This window comes from Falco cherrug, chromosome 5 (assembly GCF_023634085.1).
Source record: "Falco cherrug isolate bFalChe1 chromosome 5, bFalChe1.pri, whole genome shotgun sequence".
In the NCBI taxonomy this organism is placed as follows: domain Eukaryota; kingdom Metazoa; phylum Chordata; class Aves; order Falconiformes; family Falconidae; genus Falco; species Falco cherrug.
The window spans coordinates 30,392,502-30,418,733 of record NC_073701.1 but is presented as its reverse complement, the minus strand read 5'-3'; the positions used below and the strand labels follow the sequence as shown (position 1 = coordinate 30,418,733).

General features: G+C 38.6%; 1 long non-coding RNA gene across 1 annotated transcript in view; it reads right to left on the bottom strand.

Annotated features, from left to right (window-relative positions):
- Positions 1 to 25,573, bottom strand: part of LOC114014735 (uncharacterized) — a 58,761-nt gene extending 33,188 nt beyond the window's left edge. Inside the window, exons 1-2 of the long non-coding RNA XR_003558361.2 lie at positions 25,522 to 25,573; positions 19,256 to 19,439 (exon numbers count right to left, since the gene is read on the bottom strand). This is a non-coding gene — a long non-coding RNA (uncharacterized LOC114014735). The remainder of the gene's footprint in view (positions 1 to 19,255; positions 19,440 to 25,521) is intronic.
- Positions 25,574 to 26,232: the final 659 nt, after the last annotated feature.

Here is a 26,232-nt window from a genome sequence, read left to right as displayed (position 1 = left end):
GGAATGGTGCTGCAGCTAAGGAAGAACTCTGCCAAATAAACAAGATCGTATGTAACACTACATAATGCTTTCTTTTTATTCCAATCAATTAGGAACTTCCAAAGAAAAAAAAAAAAAAAAAAAGATTTCCACTGTTCTGAATAAACTACCAGTGACAAATGAATAATCAAACTATCGTGTTGACATTTAAAAGAAGGCAATGTGGTTTGTCCCAGACTTAGACTTTAACTGATTTCAGCATAGAGAGGCACAGGGAAGGGTATGTGTGATTGCAAATGCAGTGCCAGGAGGCCTGTGTGTAATTATTAGCCTTAACAGAAACCCATATAAATATGACATGCAAATGTGCTCTCTCAGGATCCTTGAGTGGCAAGACCTAACTGAAATGCCAGTGAAACTTTATGTGAGAGGTCCGTGAAATTAACTTTTTTTTTGTGTGTGTGACATGATATTTGTTTTTCTTTAGTCCTCTACATAATGTGAACTTCTGTGCTTCAACTGGATTTTAATGCACAAGGCCCTGCTCCTGTATACATGGTTAAGGAGGCCAGGAGACCCTCTGATTTCACTGGGATTATCTGCATCTTTTAAATAAATTAGGAAAGATGGGAAATTTTCTCCAAGCTTGATAACTATCAGGAAGTGGTACAGGGAAAATTTGTTCTCATGCCACCCCTTAAGCACAAATTTGATCAGGAGAGATTAGCTTTTAAATCTCCCAAAGAACAGGATTAGTTTAATCTGAGGGCATTCTTTTGAGGTTTGCCCCAAACTATTAATTACCTTTCCCATGAATCAAAAACCTGAACTTTTTCTCTTGCTGTAAAACAGGTTCTAGCTAGAAGTGTGTAAAATGCCATGGTTTAGTTCCTACTGACAACGCGCAACCATAATCACCTACTTCCATAGGAATATACTCAGCCTACATACCACTGACAGTTTTGGGCTTATGAGAATGATGCTTTAACAAAATGAGCATGAAACTCTTGTGTTTTCCTTGTCCTATTACAGATAGCAAGGCATGGAGCAACTCTTAGAATCTGGGAGTCCCACATTTGAAAATGTCAACAGTCATAACCAATTCTGCCCCAAGACTGGGATTAGTGGACACAGTCTTTTAAAAAATGCCCTTTTCCCCCTCATCTGTAGAGTTGAAGTGTAATGGCAAGCTCAAGAAAGTTATTAGAATATGTTCCATAGGTCTGGTGAAATGCTTGTCTGTAGCTTGATGCTATAGAAAAGAAAAAAAAAAGAAGGAATTTCACTAGAGTCTACTGGGTTCTGAAAATGCTAGTGCAGAAATCCAAGAATTTAACTCATTATGCTCTGGTACTGTTAAAAAAATCAGCAGAAAGAAGGTAAATGGTGATATAGCGCCATTTATTATATACTGCACCAATAGCAATAGACTGGGAAGCCAGCCAGTTGCACAGGAAGGTTCTCCTCTAATCTGTATATTCAATACATCTTCTCCCCTGAAATCTCTATAATTTCTATAGGGAGGTTACATTTTCACTTTCTTTTCTGCTGTCTGTAATCAAATGTTCTAGTGCCAGACATCATTGCTGGCTACAAAAGGATAATGAAAGCATTCATAAGTTCATAAAATGACTGGATACTATTCCTAAGAGACAAAAAGCTGAAGGAGAAAAAAAACCTATTAACAGCACCAGAGAAATCAAATTCTCAATAGCTGGTATCACTGTAAACCCCATTTTACCAAAAGCTTTTAAAAGGACTGTATCACAAGCCACTAGTCCTTGCCAGAGACAACCTGCCTTGTTATCCAAAGTGAAGCCTGCTGGGAAATGTATAAACTTTGCTGGCTCACTGAGATAAGTGACTTGTTATCCATTCTGACATAAAGGAGGTGGGAGTGATCCCCCAGAGAAAGGCTCCAGAAGACAGGCCGAAAAATCTGGCGGAAGGAACCCTACGACCAGACAAGCCTAAGGAATTGGCAGAATATATATGAAATTATTACTAATGCACAGATTAATAACAAAAGCCCAGAGCAGATGGACTCTAGCAGCTTTAGTTCCAACAGGAGTGCCATTGTGCACCTTCTGATCCCATGCCACCCATCCCAGGCACTTTGAGGGCCAATAGGGTTCTCTTCCAACATACTTGACGCACATCCAGCCATTGTCACTTTCACTACCTCTTTGTAATGTGTGCACCCTTAAAGTCATCCTGTAGGAAGCAGCTGCTGTATGAAAAGAGAATGAGCTTCCACTGGAAAAAAAAAAGTGCTGTTATTGAAAATAGCCATTACTTCACCACTCAGCATGCTAAAATATTAAATACGGGAAATTGCCTTTCAAATCTAGTATTGCTAGATGTATCAAAAAATACACGGTCTTTGCAGGACTCCATCTTTGCTACTCTCAGTTTAAAAATCAGCTTGAACTCCCTGTGGAGGAGGCAAGCGCCTCTGCTTATTTTTGGAATACCTGTGAGTATACTTAATGACACGGATACTGGCAGAAAGACTGATATTACTGTGGTCTGCAATGAAGAAAATTATGAAGGTGAGAATAGCTTCATAAAGTAGCAGGTCATTGCAATGGTGACAATCGTGCTGCCTAGAGAAGACCAGAGCTCAAGACAACTTTCGTGTACCCATCTGTGTGGGTCATCAGAAAAAATGGTATGATGGAAGAGAAAATCTAGCAGATCTCGTGGATCACGTCAAAGGAATGTTGTTCCTATGGTACTACCAGAATCTCATCGTGACAAAGACATGTTGTTTCTAGTCCTGGTCTATAAGGAATACTCAGCTCACAATGGTTATTGTAAACTACCACGAGGAGCAAGCCAGAAATTGTGAAAAATGTCAAAACCAATTTTTCTTCAAAAGGCACTAAACCCCAAGTAAGGAATCTTTGCTTTTCTTTTGGGCATGTTATTTACATCTTTTTCCTGGCCATGCACTATCATATCTCAAAGCCAAGGAATAAATAAATACATACACATGTATGTAGTAGGGTCACTGAATGCTGAGGAGGGGAAGAAAAACTGATCAGATCAAGTCTTCAAATTAGAACTGGATCTCCTTCTAAAAGCTACCATAGCAATCAAAAAGAAGAAATATGTTAAATAAAGGAATGTATAGGAAATAATTTATGGCTGATGTTATACAGGAAGGGCTTGAAATGAGAGGGGAAAGATATGAAATCAGTATAGTTCAGTATAAGGGGGAGCCAAAATCATTTGTCTCTCACACAGAGAATACTCCATCCCTATGGGAGTTAGGGCATATGGTAAACTTTGAATGCAGCTGGAACTGAGAGCTGTACCATGGAGTCAGGATATGGCCTCTGGCATGAGGCAGCTGCTCCTGGCCCCCAGATTCCTCTAAGGTCTCAGTCCAGGGACACAGACAGCCACGCTTCCCACACAGCGGGAGGACCATGCCATACAGGATTGCAACAGCTCCTCTTTTGGGCTCTGGGGTTTTGAAGTGATTTTGCCATAAAGGAAAAAAAAAAAAATTGCCTCCTAGGTAACTGGCTGTCACATAAGCATGCTAAAAACCACAAGAACACCTGTGCAGGCTCACATAAGCACTGCCTAGACCAGTAGCCTGTCTCTGACAAGAGATGCCCAGTTAACCGTTTAAGCCCAGGCAAAGCATACAGTATCAAACTCACAGATAGACACCAAGGTTCTTTCAAGCTCAGATGTGGCAAAAGTTGCTCCAATCAAATCAGTATTACCACTCAAAAAATGCAGAACTGTGTATTTTTTGACACATGCTGGCTCAGAGAAGCAGCATCTCTGACCCAGCATGTGTAATTTCCTATGTATAGAAGGTCTTCATAGGAGCAAATGCTGAATTTCTGGGGTACTGCAAAAAGAGATCTTTCCACAAATAATGATAATACACTTGGCGGGGGGGGAAGAGAAAGAAAAAAAAAAAGCAAACCAAAACACCCCCCAAACTTCCATATGCATTTGAAATATTTGCAGTAGGAAATAAAATCAAATGAACAGCAGTTGTTCTTTCTGCTCTTCTGGCATTAAAATCTGAGAATTTCTAATATTTGTTCACCTTTTCAATGTAAAATGTGTAGATTTGCTCAAATCTCAGAAACCTCAGGAACATAATGTGTCAGAAGCCCGAAAATGGTTTCCATTTCTTTACGTAGAACATGGTAACTCATCTCAGTCTTTCTTGCATCTGATCACTATCACTTGTAAGTCAAGGGCCAAGACTGTACTAGGAAAAATAGAAGTCACTTTAATCTATACTGGAAGAATGGATACTTGTTCTAGTCGACAGGCCAGCAGGAACTCAGAAGAGCAATATATGAGACAAATCTCAGAAAAAGGTTATTTATTCTCATTCAACCGCAGTACAGATTTCCTGATGAAGCTGGAGTTTTGGAATGCTTGACCAGATCTCTGTGAACCTTATTACCAAGGTTGAAATTATCATGAATTACTGTTGTACTCATTAGTGGAAGTTCTTAGAGACATTAAGTCACCTACTGGCTGACCTTCTGCAGTAGAAGATTTACATTACCCAAGACTCAAAAAATACCAATATCAGCACTGAAACACAGATGATTATTATATAAAGTCTGCCGAGTTAAATCAAAGGATTTAATGTATCGGTCTCAGAGACCGGTAATGGTGTATTCACACCTGCTCCAAGAAAACCATTATTGATTAAATTTTGCTAAGCTGGGTTTCATTTTCATAGATTTATGCCAGGTTAAAGGTCACAGTGATCCCAGATGGTATAATACAACTTCAATCACATTTTAAAAGACAGTTCATTACTGGGTGCAGGCAGATGGCCAAAGAGAGCATTTGAGTAGGGACTGGAAGCATTTGAAATGTCAGTGGTTAGTTCTTATTTACATCTGAGAAAAGACAGTATAGGAAAGATGAAGAATGCCAGGGGTAAAATCTCAGCCACACTATGGTTACCGACGCCAGAACTTCCATCCTGAATAAGTGTTTTCAGTAAAATCTCTCCCAAGGTTTTCTAAAAATTAGAGTCATGTGGTTGTGACAGTTACATACATTTTAACAGGCAAGAAGTTTGCATAAATGTTTGAGGTTTGGGGCCAGATTAATTTGAAAGTAATACAAAATTGGAACAATTAGTCCCTCTTCTTCCAGATTGCAAAAGTTCAGGCAGTAGATGTAGAACATCGAATCTGACCCTTGTTTCCACCTTCACATTGTAAGTTCTAAGTGTACCAAAGAAAGCAGCACTGGTCTTCATTACGGCATCTTAGCAGAGCCTTTCAATAGCTAATTACAAAGATTTCCTAGTGATTGTCCTTTCCACTTCTTTTCCTCAGAATGCCTGATGTAACTTTGACTTTAACTTACCCATACTAAAATAAACATGATTCCACTTCCCTGCTGTTGGCTTTTAAAATTCTGCAGCTTTAATCTCATACAGTTCCCTGGCTTTCAAGCTAACAGGTGAATTTCTCTAGATGTGTACAGCTATAGCTCCTGTGTATTTTGTTCTTCATTTGTGTTGGACATGAAATTTTACAGTTTGGTGTTACGCGTTATGGAGAGGCTGGAAGGGAAGGTTGTTCTCTTTGCGCTTGGCCCTGAGGCTTGGCAGCAACACTGCAAAATGACTTTATCCCCAAACCAGATGTTCAAGTTGTTTTAATATCTTATGTTTCCTTCACAAAATAAAACAAAAACTCACTGTATCAGAATGTTCCAGTGTTATAACAATGTGGTTTTTGCTGTCTGCATTTTGCCCACCAGATGGTAGCACTGAAATGAAATCAGAAGTTCTTTTATCAAAGCACTTATCACTTTCATAGGTTGGACAAAATTCCTCTTTTGTAATATTTGTAGGATCTGATTGCAGGTAATTCCCCCCCATCAGCTACTGTATTATCTGACAGCAAACACAATACAAATCTTAAGTAAAACAATCTAAGATGGGCCCTCTTCTTTTACGGTTTAGATGTCACCTAGTTCACTTACAATTTATATCCTCCTTATTTCTTTCTCCTCCACCATAATTTTGTTTCACATCATTATAAAAGGGAATGATATTCATCTAATGTAACTGCTACTGTTAACTTTAGCAGGCTTTAAACTGAGTAAAACTGAAAACACCATATTGCTTTTCCCAGGAAAACCTTGTTCTTGATTCAGAGTATACTAAGGACAACCAGAAGACTACTGAAAATACACATGGAGTGACTAATGTATTGCCTTGTGCAGAAGTTACTTTTCATCTCCCTGTTATCTGCTTTTGTGTTTTATTCCTGGACTAAAGATACTATCCTGATTCACATTTGTGATAAGAACATTGCTCAAATGCCATGACACGTAGCTTTTCTTAGCTCATTATGGATAACAGGCAGCACAAGAACCAGAGGTACTAGGACTACTAGTACTACGCAGAATTCTTCAAGCATGTCTGGCATACAAATTTACATTCAGAAAGGAGCTTGCAATCATATTTAGTGAATTCAAATTCCGAAATTTGAATACTTCATTGAAGTGTCACCATTAGTATAGTTTCCCAAGAAGAAAGACTTTATAAAAACCATAGTAATTATTTTAACTTGTCTTAATTACAAGCTAGTGACTATCTAGTTTGGACCTAAGCAGAGTACTCACATTCTATGAAGCAGTGCACGTACCTTCAGTGAGATTTGAACCAGGACCCTTTTCTGTCAAGAGGTAAATTTGTTCTTTTCCAGGGGTCTTGCTGTGCTTAAATGGCTGACATATAATTGTTTGCAGATCTTTATCTAACACTATCAAGTTTCAGTAAGCACATTTTTAGTCCACAGAAAGGCTTATTGTCTCACATTTCACCAAGAAAATAAGGACCTCATAGAATACTGAAGCTGAAGCTGTCAACTGTTGCAAGAACAAAATTTCATGAGCTCCAGCTCTACTAGAGTGACTGATTTACTGCATTTCTATAGCTTTGTCTTTTTACAGGCACAGGCTAGTGGCCTGTGAAGGAGAACTTTTGGACAACATTTAATTTCTCCTTTGCAGGGATGCACATGTCTGGAATTATATTTTCGAGAATAAAAATCCAAGGAACACTGGAAGTCATGAGTTTTCTGAAAGGATCAACACAGGTACCTGAGGAAGGAATTTTAAATGTAAGTGCCAAAAAAAAAAAAAAAAAAAAAAGTCAGCTTAGCAAATGGTTTGTAGAAGACACTACAAATGTCTGGTAAGTATCTTGGTACTACACCATTTTAGGTGGCTGCCGGATTTATGCCAAGCTTTAGAAGTGAAATGAACCTAGCAGAGAGCAAGTTTAAAATATTTTGAACCTTTGCCATCAACCTGGAACTTGAGCAGTATTACCCAATTTTCCATACCTTCTTTCTGAACCTGGCTGTACAGTAAGAAAATTTGAGGTGGTTTTCTACAAACCTGGGTGGCTTAATGTTTTTTTATATAGAAACCATCTGAAGTGTTGTTTTCACTAGGGTTTGACCCCAAACCAGGCAAAAGTTGGTCATTTCAGCTGAATTTCCTTTTGAGGTTTTGGATTCCTTCCAACCCTAAACTCGAGCTGCAAAAGGTTCATACATGCCTTCTTTGTGAACCTGCTGAGTTTACTCGTCTCTCACAGTCAGAATTCAGAGGTTCTACAAAGAGGTGAAGGGAAAGGATGTACAAGGGCTGAATGGCCCAAGCCTGTAAGCCTCCGATGCGCACAGCTTCCACGCATTTTGTTGAAAGTGCCATGCTAGGAGCATACCTAAATCATCCCACCCTTTGGCAGAAAGGGGTATGTCACCAGACAGGGACTCAGAGTTCAATTCCTGTCTCTGATGCAGACTTCCCCTATAGTTTCGGACAAGTCAGCCAGGGAACAAATCCAGGTCACATGGAAATGAATGACAAAACTCTTATTGACATGACGCCAGGATTTCATCTTAATCTGCTTGCATTGTAGCTCTTGATCTTCCACCTGAAGGCATTTATATAACCCTTTTTTTTGTCATAGCCATTTGGACTATACAGTACAGTATCTAGACTACACCATACAGTATCTAGAATTGGCAGGAGCTGATCTCAGGGCGGGTGTCTAGGTGTTTCTGTCATGCAGATGACAATAATAAGGGAAAAGCATGTGTACTTGACCTGAATGGAAAGAGATTCGGAATTCAAGTCCAGAGGATTTAATTTGACAAGATCACAGCACTGTGCTCCAACGTCCCACAAAAGTTCAGAATCTTCCTGTAGACTCTGCTTGCTAACACAGAAGAACAACACTTCTCCCACAACAGAAGGCTGTATTCATTGACACAGTATTCACATTTAAAGGTTAGTTTTACGCAGTATGCTATTTCAGCTGACTGGTCAGATGTAGGCACAAAGTCACAACTGACATAAGTCAGTAAAAGAAAATGATTTTTTTAAGTTTATAAAGCACCTTGAATCTTCAATATGTTGTAGGCATTAACTAATGCTCACAGGAGGCGAGGAGAGACCTGAAAGCTGTGTACTTACTTGCAGATCTAGTTGTACCTAACTTCCAGGTCTCTCCATGAGATCATCTGCCAATTTGCAGGTTCAGCATTTGCACATTTCACACTAGATTCATGTTGCTTCAAGACTGTGTGTACTGCCTATATAGCACTACATGTACTTCCATGTACCATAGCCATTAGAGAAGATGCTAAACAAGTAACGCTGCTCACTCCCATGTATAATATTCTGCCCTAGTGCCTATAAGCATTGACATGGACAAGACCCCGTATGTTATCACCTGTACAAATGCAGCACTAATACTTCTCAGCATGGCAGACAATGATTTCAGCACATCCAGATACAGCTCTGTCTTGTTTAGGTCCCCTACCCCCCACTCCCAGAGATTATATAGACACTTCTAATTTCAGTCTTTTATTCTTCCATTGCCTGGACGTGCCTCTGCTGTTCTGTGTGTATCTTGCATCTTCCCGTTCAGAGACTCGGGGCTGTTCTTCCAGCAGCTTTCTAACACTTTACCTTTTCCTATCTAAAGAAAGCTGGTCTTGTTCTAAGCTAAGGAGTAGCTGCATCCTTTCTTTTCAAGAGAGGAAACAATGCACCCCTTGGCTGCATCCATGCTAGTAAACGAAATGTACTAAGGAATGTTCCCTGGCCAACAGTACATCTGGCAGAGAACAGGCTGCCTCAGTCCCATTCACTTCCCTTACCTGCCAAAGTGGGGTGAGTGCATCCAAACTGCCTACTGGGAACTGCCCTTGGCATGCACTAACTCCTGAGCCATGCTTGGGAATTGTCTAGGAGAGTGCTATCTGACCTGGGTCAGAGTGTTGCCAGCATCCATGCTAACAATTTAATAGAGAAAAGTGGTCTTCAACTCTCAGGAACATTCCCTGGCATTGCTTAATTTGCTAGAGTCAGTCTAGGCTTGATTCCTGTGCTGTTAGCTAAGCACATGTGGTTGACAGTGTGTTCAGTCATATTCTTCTAGTTTCTGCATATCAAATCTTCCAGTGATAGGTATGGCTATCAAACCAGTAAAGCTAGAGGTTCAACAGCATTGATAGAGATAGAAAGATCCCACTGCCCTCAGTGGGATATAAACAAACAGCAGAGAAGAAATAAGGGGTGCGTGTGTGAGGGGAAGAATGGCTCCTTTGCATGCCAGCATTAGCTTTCCTTTTACCCCAAAATATTCCTCCTCACAATTCTTTGTTATATTTCTCTAAGCTCCTGACTTTTTTTTTTCATCCCCACGTGTTTTCTGTATCCCCTGATGCTTCCTCTGTGATCTTTTTTCTTCCCTTCACACCTACTCAAAGCTATTATTTCTGAATCAAATTTGACACACATTTCTCAAATCATTATTTCGCTTTCCTATGTTATGTTTCTCTACTTTAAATTCTCCTCTCCTACATGTTTTTCCTCCTTCCTCACAACTACAAAAAGCTCTTCTGTTTGATTCTCTTGCTCCTTTGAATTGTTTTCTTCCTTTAACTTTTAATCTTGATCACATATTGTTTAAAGTCTAGTATCATTCTTGGACTTCTTCCTAGTCTCACAGTTACTCGCTGCCTCCTCTTGACATACTTTTCCTGCACCTATTCCTTAAAATTCAGGATACCACAAGACCCTTTCTTGTCAATTTCATAATCATATCCCCATTCCATTGTCTTGTCTCGGTGCTTCTTGACTCTTCTCTCAGGCTTTCCGCTATCCATTCTCTAATAAAATCAACAGTAATGGTGAACACCAAAGTCTTTCACAGCCAAGGGAAACAGAGGAGAATGCTTCCACCAAAGTCAGTGGGTTTCATCATGGTGCGACCATAGCAATGGTGTCCTGCAGTTGTTGCTTGCCAACTGGCAGGTTGGAAAACTTGGCAAAGCTTGAAATTTGTAGTGAGATTTCAGTGAGATCCTGGCACATTCACAGCCTGACACCTACTTCCACTCAGGAAGCTCCAGTGGTAATTTACTCGCCCTCTTTGGGGGTCTGCTTCAGATGTCTCAATCAGTGTGACCTTGCTATTAGCATCCATGTTCATCTGCATTCAGTCCGTAGATTATCCCATTTTATTGTTTTCTCAGAATCTCAATTAATCCTCTGACTGATATTTTACATTAACTAAGGTTTAGAGTCAGTAAAATATTTAGGCTTGTACCTAAAGAAATCTCTGTTCAGCAGTAAGAACAGTAAGTACAGAAAGAGCTGAGATGTCTTAGGCAGGAGTTCATCTGCAGTAGGCTGGAGTTCGGTGCCGACCAAATGCCTAAGCATTTCTCCAGGTCCTTGGGTCTGTTTTGAGGCCACAAATCCTGTTATCAAAGCTAACTGTTTCTGAAGGAGCCCAGGCACGTCTATACTGAAATTTGGCCATTACTGTGGATGCATTGTAAGATTTGAGGGAAATATGTAGCATGCCTATACCTCTCCAGTCTTTGCTGGCCAATGGCAAGATTATTAGGCAAGTCAAATGGTTGCCAACAGCACCTGCCAACCTCAGAATGTTTATGAACAAGATGGAGGCCAATTAGCAATCCCAGAAGCACCATGTTAATTGGGCACAGTTACTAAGCTCAAACAGGAATAACCGGTGACATCTTATGGCCTACAATCTACAGGAAGACTGGATAATCTGACAGTCCTTTCTGACACTGAAAACTATGGCTCTGGAAAAAAAAATAAATTTACAGAAGATATTGATACTGCTATTTCATATATGGTTTGAAGTATGAGGGTTTTGTCAAATTTTAAATTAAATTTCTATTTTCCTGTGAACACAACTGATTTTATTCAGCAGAAAATCTGGTATCCTGCAACTTTTCAAAGCTTTCTTTACTTTGAAAAAGTTGCAGGGTTACAAATAAATACACATTTTTTCACCCTTTTGTTACTCTTCAACATTTCCAGAGTTGAATGTTTTGGAAGATCACAAATGAAGAACAACCACAGCAACAAGAAAAACTTTCAGAAAATTTTGGGAATGAAGAGTCTCTAGACATCAGTCTTTACATTGCGTTCATTGGCAAAAGAAAGTAGAGTGTAGGGAGGAAAAAAAAACAAACAAAAACCCCCACCAGAAACCAAAAAAGAGAGGAATAGAAGAGCAAAATATTTGGTTCTAATAAAAGTATAGGAATTTAAAAGAAACTGAAAGCTTTTCCTGAAAGTTCTGGTTTTGGAAAAAAGCCATTTTATATGGAAATGTTTTACTCCAAGTATTTTTTCAGTCAGCTCTAGATTAAACTATTCAAGTTGAACTTTTGCTTCATTAGCTCTTTAGCAGTTTCAGGGCAAATTAACAAGACACAGACAAGTCTTAGTACACTCCTCAAATATTCCTTTGTGGTCCAAACAGCTTAAAATTTCTTTCTTTGTAGGATTTTACTCCTCCTTTCAGTTTTAAGACCACTTCACAGATTTCATTTGATCTTTTTTGTTCTTAGGGCTGTCTGAAAAATTTTTGTTGGAACTATGTGATAGAAAGTTGGGAATTTGGCAAGAAAAAACAAAAACCAAAAAAACAACTTTTTGCAAGGATATTTGCTTTCTGTAGGGGATTTTTTAGTGGTTTTTTGTTTGGTTTTTTTTTAATTTAAATTTAAAAATACATCCATTTTTCACTTCTGGCTGAATCTTCTAAAGGAAAAGTATTTCCAACTGAACTATTTAAATAATTTCAATCGCAAGTTCTTCATAACCTTTATAAGTTAATGGATGCGCACAGGCAATCACATTTTTTGTTGTAAGTAATGCCTGCTATTTTATAAGTAACACAGTCCCACAGTGAGCTACTGAACATCCTCTATTTCAACTTAACTGAGGGATATTTCTCTGTCATGCTACTACTCCAGGCACGTAAAGCAACAGTTAGCTTTTGGCTTAGCACAAATTGTAGTTTGCCACTGTAGCGATACAAGCATGCAATGGAGGCGTAAGCAATGCAGAAGAGATTATAACTGACTCAGAGCAAGCCCGTTGTATCTAAAGTGAAACATAACTTTTGGAATCATGGAGGTTATACAACGTATTGACTGCATATGCTGGACACTAATTTTTGGCAGTCTTCCATTACATTCACTTTGTCTTGCACTTGTTCTCCACTGCCATTAAAATTTTTGCCAAAGAAAATTTCTAAGGAACCTGGGAATCTGGGGTCTGTGTGCAATCAGAGGAATTTCAGGGTGGAGTTAAATATTTTACTTATCAGTGCCTAAAATGTTATAGCTTGCTGGCTTAGAGTCTGCTAGTTTACACATGTGGTCCTCTATCACCAGGATGCAGGGGTGAGGAGGTAAACCTATACCCTGATTTCCTCATTCTCTTCCCCCCAACCACATAGTTACTGTATGGTTACTTACTTTTCTCATCCTAGGATATTTTTGCTCAGAGTTAGATACAGTTGCAGTACCAGTGGGGGTGGGGGAGGCCCTTTTTCCCAGTTACTCCAGACCAATGACAGCCAAGACTGTCCTAGTGAATGGAGCAAAGCATCTGAATCTTCTCCCTCAGAAAGGAATTACAAGCCCCTGATTCTTTTGCAGGTAAACAAAAGCTTAAAGAAATAACAACAGTCCTGTGCCTTTCCTGTCTGTCTTTTCATTACAAATGCCATATGCTTATGACCTCTTCCCACTTGCTTACAGGACTTTTGGGACTGTAATTCATTAGTGGCATACTCCTGTACCCATTATGCAAATGTCTTTTCTCTATGCCTGCAAGAGAGATCGTCCCTCAAACTTGGTGTTACCTTTTTGGCAGGGGAATGGAGTTCCTGAGTCCCATCTTGTTGTTTTCTTTGCTTGTGGCTAGAAACCTTTCTTGGCTTCCTACCCAGCCAGCCAGCACTTATTCTCTCAACAGTAGTAATCACATCCAAATTAGATTTGCTGTTAAACAACATCTCATTTCTTTCAGAAACAGGGAAAAATGAAAACACGTATAGCAAAGCCTTTATTCCTATTCACAGCAACAGGATGTGGGGTTATAATGGGTCATGAAAGCATATGCTGCAAAAGGTGAATATTTGTTGAGAGCCTCTCCTGTAGAGATCAGACCCTAGAAACTGCATTTGCTCCATATGGGTTTGAACATTTCTACTGGCAATGACTTTATTTCAATTCACACAAAAATTTGATTTTGGGCTGACCGCAAGTACTTATTTATTTTGGGTTCAACCACTGAACCTCCCCCCTCCAGCCCCAAGTAGCTATTAAAAAAAAAAGAAAGAAAGGAAGAAAGAAGAAAGGAAGAAAGAAGAAAGGAAGAAAGAAGAAAGGAAGAAAGAAGAAAGGAAGAAAGAAGAAAGGAAGAAAGAAGAAAGGAAGAAAGAAGAAAGGAAGAAAGAAGAAAGGAAGAAAGAAGAAAGGAAGAAAGAAGAAAGGAAGAAAGAAGAAAGGAAGAAAGAAGAAAGGAAGAAAGAAGAAAGGAAGAAAGAAGAAAGGAAGAAAGAAGAAAGGAAGAAAGAAGAAAGGAAGAAAGAAGAAAGGAAGAAAGAAGAAAGGAAGAAAGAAGAAAGGAAGAAAGAAGAAAGGAAGAAAGAAGAAAGGAAGAAAGAAGAAAGGAAGAAAGAAGAAAGGAAGAAAGAAGAAAAAGAGAGAGATAGATATTAATAGTATCAACTTCTACAATTCTAATCCAGACTGCATTTTTGCTTTTTAGGCCAGAGTTTCACACTGCTTCCTTCCTCTAAATTAAGGAGTTCCTGATCTTTTCCTCCTTTCTACACCCAACCATTTTTGCTCTGAAAAAATGCAGGCCCACACAGTAAATCAGATAAGAGAATTGCAGTTAGTCTTTGCAGTAGACATTTCTAACTGACAAAAGAGCTATTCTGCTACCAGCTAAACTCTAGTTACTGGGGGAATAGGGCAGTTCTTCATGATAACTTTCTCTAATGTACTTCCCTAAGCATCTGCTGTCAAAAAAACGAAACAGAAAACACCATGAAGCCACCATGCGAGTATAGTTCTGGTGGCTTCTCAAAGAGAATATGCCAAAACTAGAAACAGTACAAAAAAAAGATGACAAGATGGATCAGAAGTTTGGGGTAGCCTATGTTTAAGGAGAAAGCAGCCTAGAGCTCTTCGGCCTTAAAAAGAAAAAAAAAAGAAAAAAAAAAGACACAAATAAAAAAGACACAAAATGAAAGCTAAATATATGTAAGGCATTCCATAAAGTCATGAATGTCACTGTTCATAATTAAAAAAAAATAAAAAAACAAGCACCCCAGGGGGGTCATCAAAATAGTGTTAAGTAACCAAATGAAGTAAATGAAAATAAGTACAGTAATTAATAAGGTGCAATTTAACTATGGAACTCCTTGCTGCAGGATTTACAAAAAATAATTGCATACATGGGCTCATGAAGGGTTTTGATATATAAAAGGCAAATAAATCAAATGCCATTAAATACAGAGAAGCAGTGTCTGGGCTTGTAAGCTTCTGTCTCAGGGAGTTATACCAGTGGAAGTATCTGTCTGTGAACTACCTTTTTATATGCTTCCCCTAAGTACGTGTCATCTGCTGGGGAAAGAAGACTGGGACAGATAGATTTTGTCTGACCTGATGCAGTAGTACTTACAAAATACAGTCAGGTTTATCTCACTAGCTCCCAAAATAACTTATAATGTTCATCTCAGACTGCATGCAGAATTTCCATTTTTTTCCTAAACATCTCAGAATTGGCAGACAAATAAATATGGTTTAGCTTACCTTTATTTCTTAACTGAGATAAGAAAATTTCCATTGATGACTGAAGGCTGAAATCTGTGTTGCTGTAGCATGCCACAATTTAGTTTAGTGATAGAGTACATCGTTTTCCCATTTATCTGAAAACTAAATCAACCTTCCCTCAGAAAGTTTATTGTCCCTGTTAAAGACACTGTTTTCACCATTACAGTTGTTACAAATACTGCTACACCATTGATAAAGGTAAAATACTACACTTTAACCTTTCTGAATCCGTCAGGACCAGATTTTACTTTTCTTTCCCATATCTGCAAAGGAGAAACTGCTTCTGTCATTTTTATTTACAAACAGAAAGTACTTTCTGATTTTCTAGATATACAATTGCTACTGTTCTTTACTATAATGTCAGGTTTACACTTTAAAGTATATTATATACACTTTAATATATATATATTAAAGGTTTTCAACACAGATGAACGTATGTACACTCAGAAAGAAGGAAAGTTCTGCAGTAGATCGCTTAGATACACTCTAAAGAACAAGTTTATTGGAAAAGACTACGGCTGTCTCATAATATTAAGAATACTGATCAATAATACAGGAATATGATATAAGCATAATTTTGTCCTAATATATCTGGAAAAATATTTTAAAATAATTCTAGGCAAAGTTGTTTGAATCTAAGAAGCAGCACAGGCAGAACACCACTGAAGAGTTAAAAGTGGTTGGTTTTTTTCCAAATACATACATTGCTTCATTGAAAAGGTGTGTGATGTGCCAGAGGGACTACGAACAACTCCTTAGGGTTATGTGACACCAGTAGTCCTCTGCCAGTGGGCACCAGTAATATTGGAGCAAAACAGATTACCCATTAAAAAAGCCCTACTATTATGGCTTAGAAGCTGGACGATGATTCTGAACTGCAAAGTGAGCATCTCTGCCTTTACTGTGGAACAAAATATTACTGATGATATGACTTATTTGAAGAGCTGCTGAAAGATTGTTTCATTTAATGAAAGACAATATTCATTCAGCATGTTACACATTGTAATGTAACACAAAGGAGTGCTGGTATTTCCTGGCATTAACCATCGGATATGGGTTGGGTCATAAAAGACCCAACCACAGGATTTAGTAGCTAAATTATACCTCCTTACCCTCCAGATATTTTTAATCTCAGAAAATTAGATAAGAGAAGCAAATGTTTCGACCAAAACCAACAACTAACACAGATTAATTCAAGCAATTAGTAAACCACAAATCAATAGCTATAGAAGAGAAGACAGGGTAAACTCTCAGAATTCCCCACACCCGTAAGCAGACTGTACTGATGCCTTTTGGATCTCTATTAGCAAAATTCACCTCTGATCCTCCATGTTTACCATCACAGTGTCACTATGCATTCTGAAGCTCATGAATCTGCCTGACCAACTCAAAGTGGAAGCACTGCTGGAGGTTCATACTTACTGTTCCTGTGGCTTTCCATTTCTAATGGCTGCATTGGCTTCTTTACATTTGTTCTCAAGAAACAGAAAGCCAGTGACTCCTGATGTTCTCTTCTGAGAGCATTCACCATCATGAGTACTTATAAGAAAGGGCATTGTTAAGAACATCAACTTATTCCCTAGCAGAAGTCCCATTGCTTTGCTTGAAATATTCTCAGACACACTAACGGTAACTATTGTACATTCTTGGAGTAAGTTTTCTGCCCTATTCGTCATTCTTGATGTATAGTTCTTTTGGCTAACCACGGCTAACCACCTTCAGTTCAAGAAACCCATTACATTCTGGCACAGAAACTTTTGTTCTTCTTCCCCTAAGTCTCTAACATCATCTTTGTACAGTGAGATGTAGGATATGTTTTGCAATAATGCTCCATGTGAATAAATTTATTAAACTCTCCAGAATATATTCTCATAACCAAACTATTTCTGCTAACCCATGCAAATGTTCATAAGAGGTTGGCTGAAAAAGAGTAGAAATTTATGGACTGCTGAACACAATTGGTTATTAATTCATCTGGAATCCTGTACGTGGGGGAAGGAGGGTTATACTACAAATTTATAAATGGTTGCTTTATGAAATGTAACATACAGCAATTTAAATTTAAACAAGACCTTTTTCATTAAAACATAGCCCATAAAAATAATGAATCAAATTCAGACAAAAGTGAGCATGATCTTCCTATTGTTTCAACTTCTTGTTTGTTTTCCAGCATTCTGTTTCTTAGAAACATGTTAATGCTTAAACCTTGATAATGTGCTCAGGTCCTTGGAGTAAAGCAAGCTGCACATTGTGAGACTTAAGAAGCAGAAGATTATTTAAAATTCTGTTAGCACTTTTCCAACAGTCAGCGCAGAGACATTTTGATACTACCTAGTGACACCTTCCCCATATCACCATGTTCCATTACACATCCAACACCTTTTCTAAGCACAGATTTTTGCAAAGGATCTCCCTGAAAAGAGCCCTCATAGACCACTTCTTGTTTCCTCTCCTAATCATGGGTATTCTAATCATGCCCTTTTCAAGCCAGGATTTCAAATTAAAGGTTTTTTTCAATTTCATGGACACTTTCCGAGGGTAAAAGGGCTATTTGTACAGTGGTTTCTATGATATAGATTCCTGTGGTATATGGCTTGTTTTTACCTCGAGTGATTTACAAACATATTCATGAAACCACTCATAAGTCAATCCAATAACCAGCAGTTGTATTTCCCAATCTGAATATAGTTCTGTTGCGGCTCAATCTGTGTGTTGAAAGGATATGCCCCCAGATTGTCCTCTTTCAGAACGGCACTCTAATTCACACAAACTTATATCAAATTGGGGTTTTGTTAAACTAAGAAACATTAGTTTCAGGTCCTCTGTGGTATTTTCCCAAGCCTTTCCCCTTGTAATCACAGCAGCATTTGCTATTACCCACTAGCAATACACTCATTGGAATATTTTTGATAAATCAGGGAATAGGTTTGCTTAGAAACTGTAGTGATTCTGTGAATCTCAGGGTGGCCTTTTTCTTTTGAAGTCTTTCCACTTGTTCAATTACCTTACTTATATTCAGTCAAACTCCTTTATCATGACACACAAATCATAGTAGGTTTCCTAAACAACCAGCCTTACTCATCCCAATCGGATATTAGTTCTCACTCAATGTAAAGCTTTTTTTGCTTGGCATACATTCCATAGATTTTTATAACACTTAATAATTTCTGTCTCAAGTAAGCACATCATCAATCATTATTTCCAGTCCAAGAGATTTTGGTACATCTTATGTGTCAATGGAACCCTGCAGTGAAAACACTTGAATTTATCTGCCCAAGGAGAAGACTAACTCACAATGCCAAAACCATAGGCTGGAGAAAAAACCCCGAAACATTAAAAAATAAAATAGTAGTAATAATAAAATCTAGATTTGGCCTTCACATCTATTCTCAAAGGCTAAGAGATACCTTGATATCTTTGCCTCATTCTATGCACGTGTATGGTGGCCATACCATCACTTCAGTCAGCTAGCATCTAACTCCATTCAGTGCATTCTAGTTCTACTAACACTTTTACTTTCTTCCACAAGGCACTGAAAGGATTGTTTGTTCTGCACATGAGTTTTGGCAGAAAACTGGGATCTGTATTGTTGTTGATTACATCCTTAGTACATTGCTCACCATTAAATGACACATTTTTAAGACTATTTATGTCCTATTCAGTAGATCTGCTAAACACCTGCTGGTTATCAGAATTGCATTCAAATTTCTTTTCCACTATTTTAAAACCTGAGTGATGTCCATTTAACCTTACTACGTTAGCATGATTTTTGCCTATTATCTTTGCTGCATAAGAATAGCTTTGCAGTTTTGATACTAAGTAACCACTAACCTTTCTGTTAATTATTTGATATTTCAATTGCACTATTTCAAAATTGACTCTCCAGGTACTGTTAGTATCACAAAACACTATTTTGAAGAAAGCAGATATACCACAGCAGAGAATAATCACATCCCAGCAGAGAATAATCACGTCCATTGCACCCTACAGCTGCTCCACATCCAAGCTCTGATCACCCATAGAAACAGGATGCACAGAAACAGATCGAGACTCACCTCTCTTTCCTCTGTATTCTTCCAGGGAAGCTTCTCACCCTGGTTCTTGAAACTTTCATGTGCAAAAGCCATTTTCTCTTGCTCCCTTGCATGCTCCAAGAAGGCACGTAAACTCTGCTCAGCAGTTCCTACTTCATCACAGAAGTGTTCCATATCAGGACAGTGAAGGAATGGACCAGGTTACCTAGGGAGGTTGGAGGTTTTGAAGACCAGACTGGATAAAGCTCTGAGCAACCTGGTCTGATCTCAGAGCTGGCTGTACTTTGAGCAAGAAGCCCATTTCCTGAATTTTTCCATAATTCTACATTTCAAGATGTCATGAAGTTATAACTCCTTCATTACTGAGGTTAGAGCAAAATCACAAATTTAACCATGGCAACCCTCCTAGAAATTCCATCTTCCCAGCATATCTTGAGGTAGCCCGTCTTAATTTTCTTTATTCAGACCTAGCATTGCAATCAGCTGTGGCTATTAGCAATCTGGGTATCTGTTAGGGATGTGTCAGCTAAAATGCACAGATGTATCCCCTTTACACAACACGAAGCACAGTACTTTCTCTGATTACTGACCCATTATTATGTTCATTCAGAGAACAAATCAGATAGTTATTACTTTCTATAAACTTTTTGCATCTTGGTTTTAGAGTAGAAATATGCCAAAAAAGCAAAGTCTGAAACAGAATACAAGATTATAAGAAAGTGGTCTGGAAGTCCAAAAAGAAAATTTAAAAACATATGTGTATTCCTTATGGTTTATGAAAGCTCATATATCATGGATACCAGTGCAAATCTTGACTCTGCTGATACCAATGGGAATTCAATGAGAAAGTCAGGTTTTCACCCTTTCCTAGAGAACCTTATCCTGCTAATATTAACGTACATTAAAACTTTTTCAGATACAGTGAAATTAAACATGCATTAAGTATTTGCAAGATTTGGACCTAAGATCTAAAACATGCATTTAGTTCTGGACAGAAAGTAATAAACTGGACCAGAATCTAAAATAAGATTCAGATCTAATAACACTCTTCTGAAAATTCTTACTCATAAATATCTGTCCATATTTGAGCACTTACACTGAACCTATTATATATGTGAGTAGCTTTAACTTTTGTATCCCTTTTTGGAAATTTGACCATAAATATGCAACTCATTTAGGTTGGTGCCCCTCCTAAACAAAATGGTCTAAGCTGCATACTGAAGTGTTTGCAGAACTGGGGTCTTACACATTGAAATAAGTTACTCGTGAGAAAAACCATTCACAGATATCACAGTGTAAAATAAAGACTGTATTTTCCTACATATCTGTCCAATGTGTAAAATGTTTTAAGTCTTCGACATGAAAAATAGTGAAATTACAGATGTATTATTTTCATTCTTGTTTTAATTATTATATTGCTTTCTTTAAAATAGAGTTTTGCTTACATAAAGGCATCATTTTTCAGGTATATTCACTAGTTCCATGTCATCTGTTTGCCTTGATTTTTTTTTTTATTTTGCATATGGTATTTAAACATCACAATGACAGGCAGAACATTAAAAAATTAAACTAAGATAGCAACATAGCAAATTTTTTCCCCAGAAAAATCTCTTTAGCAAAGAAGAATTTCCAGACCTTAGATTCCAAATAAGTGCTAGGAATAACTCACTCAAACACAGAATCTTAAGGGAGGTGAGAAAAGATAATTCCAAGCAATAATGTCCTACCAAAGACTCAAATCTATCTTACCTTAGCAGGATCTGTAATTCTGTGTTCTTGAAGTATGAAATATTTCCCGAGTTTAATTTTCATCACAGGTCTTCTAGAATCTGTGCTTTTAAATACTGTCCGTTCATCTCAATTCTTTCTCCTAATTCTTATTTTCCCAGTCTTAAGACTTTGGTCTGGCTCATTTAATCATTTCAGACTACTGTTGGAGCCTCATTTTGAGCTACTTTCTTAATTCTTAAATGAATTTTATAAGCCTTAATATCCCTATATGCATTGATGGAAGGAGTGATTTACTGTGAACATTCTGCAAAGCAATAATCTGATGCTTGAAAGAATCATGGCTTGGTTGCCCACATCTTCCTTATCTGAGACTACTGCCAGAATTATTTTCCCCCCACTCCCTGCAAAACCCTCCCTGCTGAGTAATTATTCCAGGTATTTATTTGGCCTTTACCTACCTACCTTGGACATGTGAAATTGTAGCTGGCCTTGTAAACTGTGTCGTGTTGTATTAAAGGACCAATTCCTCATTCTATTCTTTCTACTATCAGAGTACATCTGAAAGAGTCTGCAAGGATGAGCCTGTCCAGACCCTGCTGAAAGACTGGACTTATAAGAAGGAATTCTTCAATGTGAATGGAAATTCTAATTCCTCGCTTTTGATTTAGGGCATACTTTTTAGAAGAGCCCATGTTGTCCATTCTTACTCCATCATCCAAACCAGGCTTTAAGAAGACTTCTACATTCTGGAGTATCTGTTCAATATCTGACTCTTGTTTCTCAAAAAAATAATCCAAAGTTCTACATTTCTGGGAGAAAAGTTCCACACTCAAAAATAACCCCATCGTACCAGAAACTGGCAAATGTCACCTTGGCAGACATTTTATTTAAAATAAATGTGCTTGTCTTTTTATGGATAATTCATCTTCCTAAAGAACATATTAAAAAAGGCTATGGTTTCTTATTTTGAACACACAGTTACTTTATATGCAGCACTAGTGTCTTTCTTAGAGAAGCAGGGGGCAAGGATGAGTGGGTACAAAAAGCAGAGACCAGCTGGTACCAAAGTAGCACTAGGAAGGTAGACAGTTGCTGTAGCCTTATTGGGGCACAATATAATTTTGCAAGCATGTTCAGGCAACTCTGGCAGCAGAGGTGAGAGGTAACCAGAACTGCAAGCCCTCCCTTTGTTGGTCACTTGCAAGAGAGTCAAGAGTGACATTTTGGTCCTGTCATACCCGTGACGACCTGAACATCTTTATTTGTCTGCAAGGCTGCTGGACCTGTGCACAGTCCAGCTCCGACTTATCCCCAAAAACTCCAGACAGATCAGGACTCTGTGACATTTAGCTGATCTTCAGTGTTCCTCCTGAACCAGATTTACAGCCATGCCTCTTAAGTTTTTCCATCCTCTTAAGCTGTCCATCATTAACAGCCCACTGAACATAGTAGGTTAGTAGTGTAACCCTCCTTCCACTATGTAATTTCATAATCAGATAAAGTCATATCTCACTTTCATTTCCCATGATCATTATGATCTTTTTTTGTCATATGCTAGACACTTTACATTATTTCTAACATCTCCTATTTTTGTCTCTTACATGCATAGATTGTGAGCTAAGACAGTTGGATAAGGCAGTACAAGTATTTTGTCACAGTAATATGCTGTTCCCCTCTAGAAAATCACTCCTTTAGAAAGCACTGTGATTCTGGCAGTCACCATGAATTCCCCTTTGGTCACATCTACACTGTTAAAGTAGTGTTCCCAAGCACTGCTCTTGTTAAAGTATTTGGCTAAAATGCCCCGTCTATCCTCACAGTGCAGGCCTGTAGTGCACCTCAAAAGGGGCCAAGTTTATTTCATTTTTTCACTGACAGGTAGTCTTAGGGATAGTCTCAAACCTTTTATGCACAACTGACTGCCTTTTTTTTTTTTTTTTTTTTTTTCCCCTGATATATTTGCACCTCTCCAACTTTAAAACCTCCAACTCTGCCTTATATCAAAGGTTTGACTCAACTTAGAACCATCAGGATGTTTCAAAGAGCAACTCTCTCCAGTGGACAAGGCAAGTTTGGCCATAGAGGCTCATGCTTTCGCTCTGTGAAGAAGACAGGTACATATGTAAGCTCTGAGGGCAACACACAGAACTTTGATGGACTCCCAACGAAGCATTTCTTGAGCCCTTGCTTTAGAATTTCTGACAAGCAGAACCTGACACTTGGTACCCCTTCAAACCAAAGTTCAGTCCAGGAATGGGGTCAATAATGCTGTTATTAGCCTAGTCTCCTACTAGATCACAAACACATGCTGCTGGTTTCATTTAGTCCTACAGAGGTGGCACCAAAATCATTGGGCTGCTTTGCTTATACCTCTTCACTCTGCCTTTCTTACTTCTCTGTGGCTTGATTACACCTGTGGTAGCTAGACAACATCAGCCAAAATGAACTCCTTCTCCATACTTAAGTGTAATATGTCAACTACATGCTACCTTGTGAGACCTTGGAGCCATTGCTGTCTGCTGTGCTCTCTGCCCACTCCCTACCATATGTCTGGGCTTCAACCAGCCTTTCCTTAGAGGCAATCACAAGACTTGGACCAGAAGCAGCAGAGTTTACCAGCGTGAGGAACACAGAGTCCAGGCTGAAAAAGGGGAGAATTACACCAGGTACTTAATACAGTGAAATTGTTTCTCCTGGTCTGTCTGAGAATTCTCTGGAACTATTAAGGAGCTTACAAATTGGGCTTGCTGGGTCCTCAGCTAACTTGAGGACAGCTAACTGTCCTTGAGAACACACAGAAAATAAAGAGAAGCCTCTCCAAGTCTAACCCTTACTTGTGCTCTAACATGCAAAATAATAAAAAAAAGCCCACCAAAACCCACCCAACAATTAACTCTGAAGTGGTCTTTCAGTCTTTTGGTCCAGTCCCTTTCCTGTGCTCAGCAGATACTTTTACCCTCACCCTTAGTACCTCTCATGGATTCTGGACAGTGCCAGAAATGGCCTTGAAAGTGGTTCACAAAGGTCTGGGGATTGTAAAGAGTTGCCTGTAGAGAGCTGAAGAGCAAGGACATCTGTCAGCAGTTTCTGCCCTGACTGTTCCAGAAACCTGGCAGAAATCACATGGGACCAATTTCTGCTCTGATCAAGGGCATATCTCACAAGTTTATCTGGTCTCCTTCTCCAAGTATTCATTCATTATTCAGCCAAACACCCTTCATGTTTCTCCTGTGGTTACGCAGGATTTTGGCCTTTGGGTCAAGAAATCTCATTCCTCACATACACTCGTTCCCCTCTCTGTGATTAACCTACCCTCCTGGCTTCCAAAGTGATGCTGTTCACTATCCCACATGCTTCTTTAAATTTCTGTGATCTTTGACTCTCCACAGTTCTCTGACCTCCACATATGTCATTGCTGCACAGTCAGTCCTGTTGCCAGCATCTCCCTAATTTCATGTGATTTGCATACGAACATGCCCACCTTCATCACCTCCTGAAATCCTTCACTGCTACTACAAGAGCTTAGGAAGCAATTCTCTCTGGGTTCTTTCTTCCTTTTTGCTTAATGAAAAGCAGCTTCAGATGTTTTCAGGAGGACTAGTTAAGTAGCGAAGCAAAAAAACAATTTTATCGCTCAGACTAAGAGAGAATGGGAATACATGGAGATATTCCCGCATGTTGTGGTCTTCCCATTTCCTTCTTGTTAAGGGGAGGTGCAAAGACCTTTGCCTCCTTCTTCCAGCAGACCTTCCCGAGTGCTCTCCCAGGCAGGCAACAGTTAGAAGGACTTTGCCCCGGATAGGGCTGGCATTCCATAAAGAGTTGGAAAATTTTGTACTATTGACCAGAACACAGAACCTTAGCTTTTGTCGAAATACTGTCACTTATGAAAGCATCGCAGGAGTTCTCAAAACCCCATTACCGTACATTTTCTCCAAACCTACAAGTTTTTTATTTAGAAGCATTTTAGCCAGAGTCATCTTCTAGAGATTAATCATAAAAGATCAAAAGAAACATATTCCAGGGGTAGAATAACTGAATTCTTTTGCATTTCAAAAGAAAAAAACTGCCATCTTTTCCTTTCAGATGAAAAACAACAACATGGAGGAGTTTTCAATCCCACGGAATTACTGCCATAATCTTTTTAATTTCTATTTCATTATTACCTTGACAGCATATAAAAGAAATTTTTTGTGGTCCAAGTTTCAAAGCAGCATTTCATAATAAGGGACTTTCTCAAAATTTGAGAAGACTGTGAAATCACAGAATTAAAGTGAAGAAGGTGGATTAAACACAGACAATTACCTCAACAGCAATCAAACTGACAAAACATGGGCTATAAAATCTTTTTTTGTTTTGGTTTTTTTTTTAATCATGCAAACCCCTGGGGCTTGATGTTATTACACTTTTTTTTTGCACTGATGCTGATGTCTAGAACGTGCAATACACATAATTATTGTAAATAACTACATTCTACATCACGTTAGGGGAGGATGCACACTGTCAGAGAGATGCAGGAACATGAACTTAAATGACTTGTGAAACAGTAAACTTACCTGGACGGTAGCCTTAGTATTTATTTGCTTGTGAGTTCCTTATCTATATTCTTCCAAGAAAAGAAAAAAAAATCAATTAAATCACACAACTTTGGGTACAAAGGCTTTAAAGAAAAGTCAGAAATTCAATGGTAGCACAAGTAGAATGCACTTTTAAAGAATTAAGGTCTACTGCCACTCACACTGACATATAGCTGCTGCGGGTAATAAAGTTTTCCTTAAATTTTTCTTGAATTTTTCCTTTCTTGGAATGGACACATTCCACAAAATGTTTCTGGTCTTAGATTACCCCTTTAACATTCAAAACTATGAAGCAGAAAACATTATGCATGGTCCCTTTGTCTTATAACAAGAATGGAGGTGTATACATGAGGAAGAATTTCTAGGGATCAGCTAGAACTCTAACAATGGAGCAGGATGCACAACAATGTCTAGATGGACTGTCCCAGAGGCAGAGCAGAGAAGATGGTATCAGCACTTCTCTCTATGAAAGGAAAACATGACTTTGTCCCTCTTCGGGAAAGAAAGCTTACTTTTATCTGTGTACACAGGTGCTGAACCAAAGCCACCGAAATCAACACAAATATTTGCATGGACTTCAGAGCACCCTGAATCAGACCCATAGCCATCTAATCTAGCTGGCATGTGGAGGTGGGGGCAGAGCTGGGTTCATTGCATTCCTCACAGTTCTTTGCCTTCCTGTTCACCCTA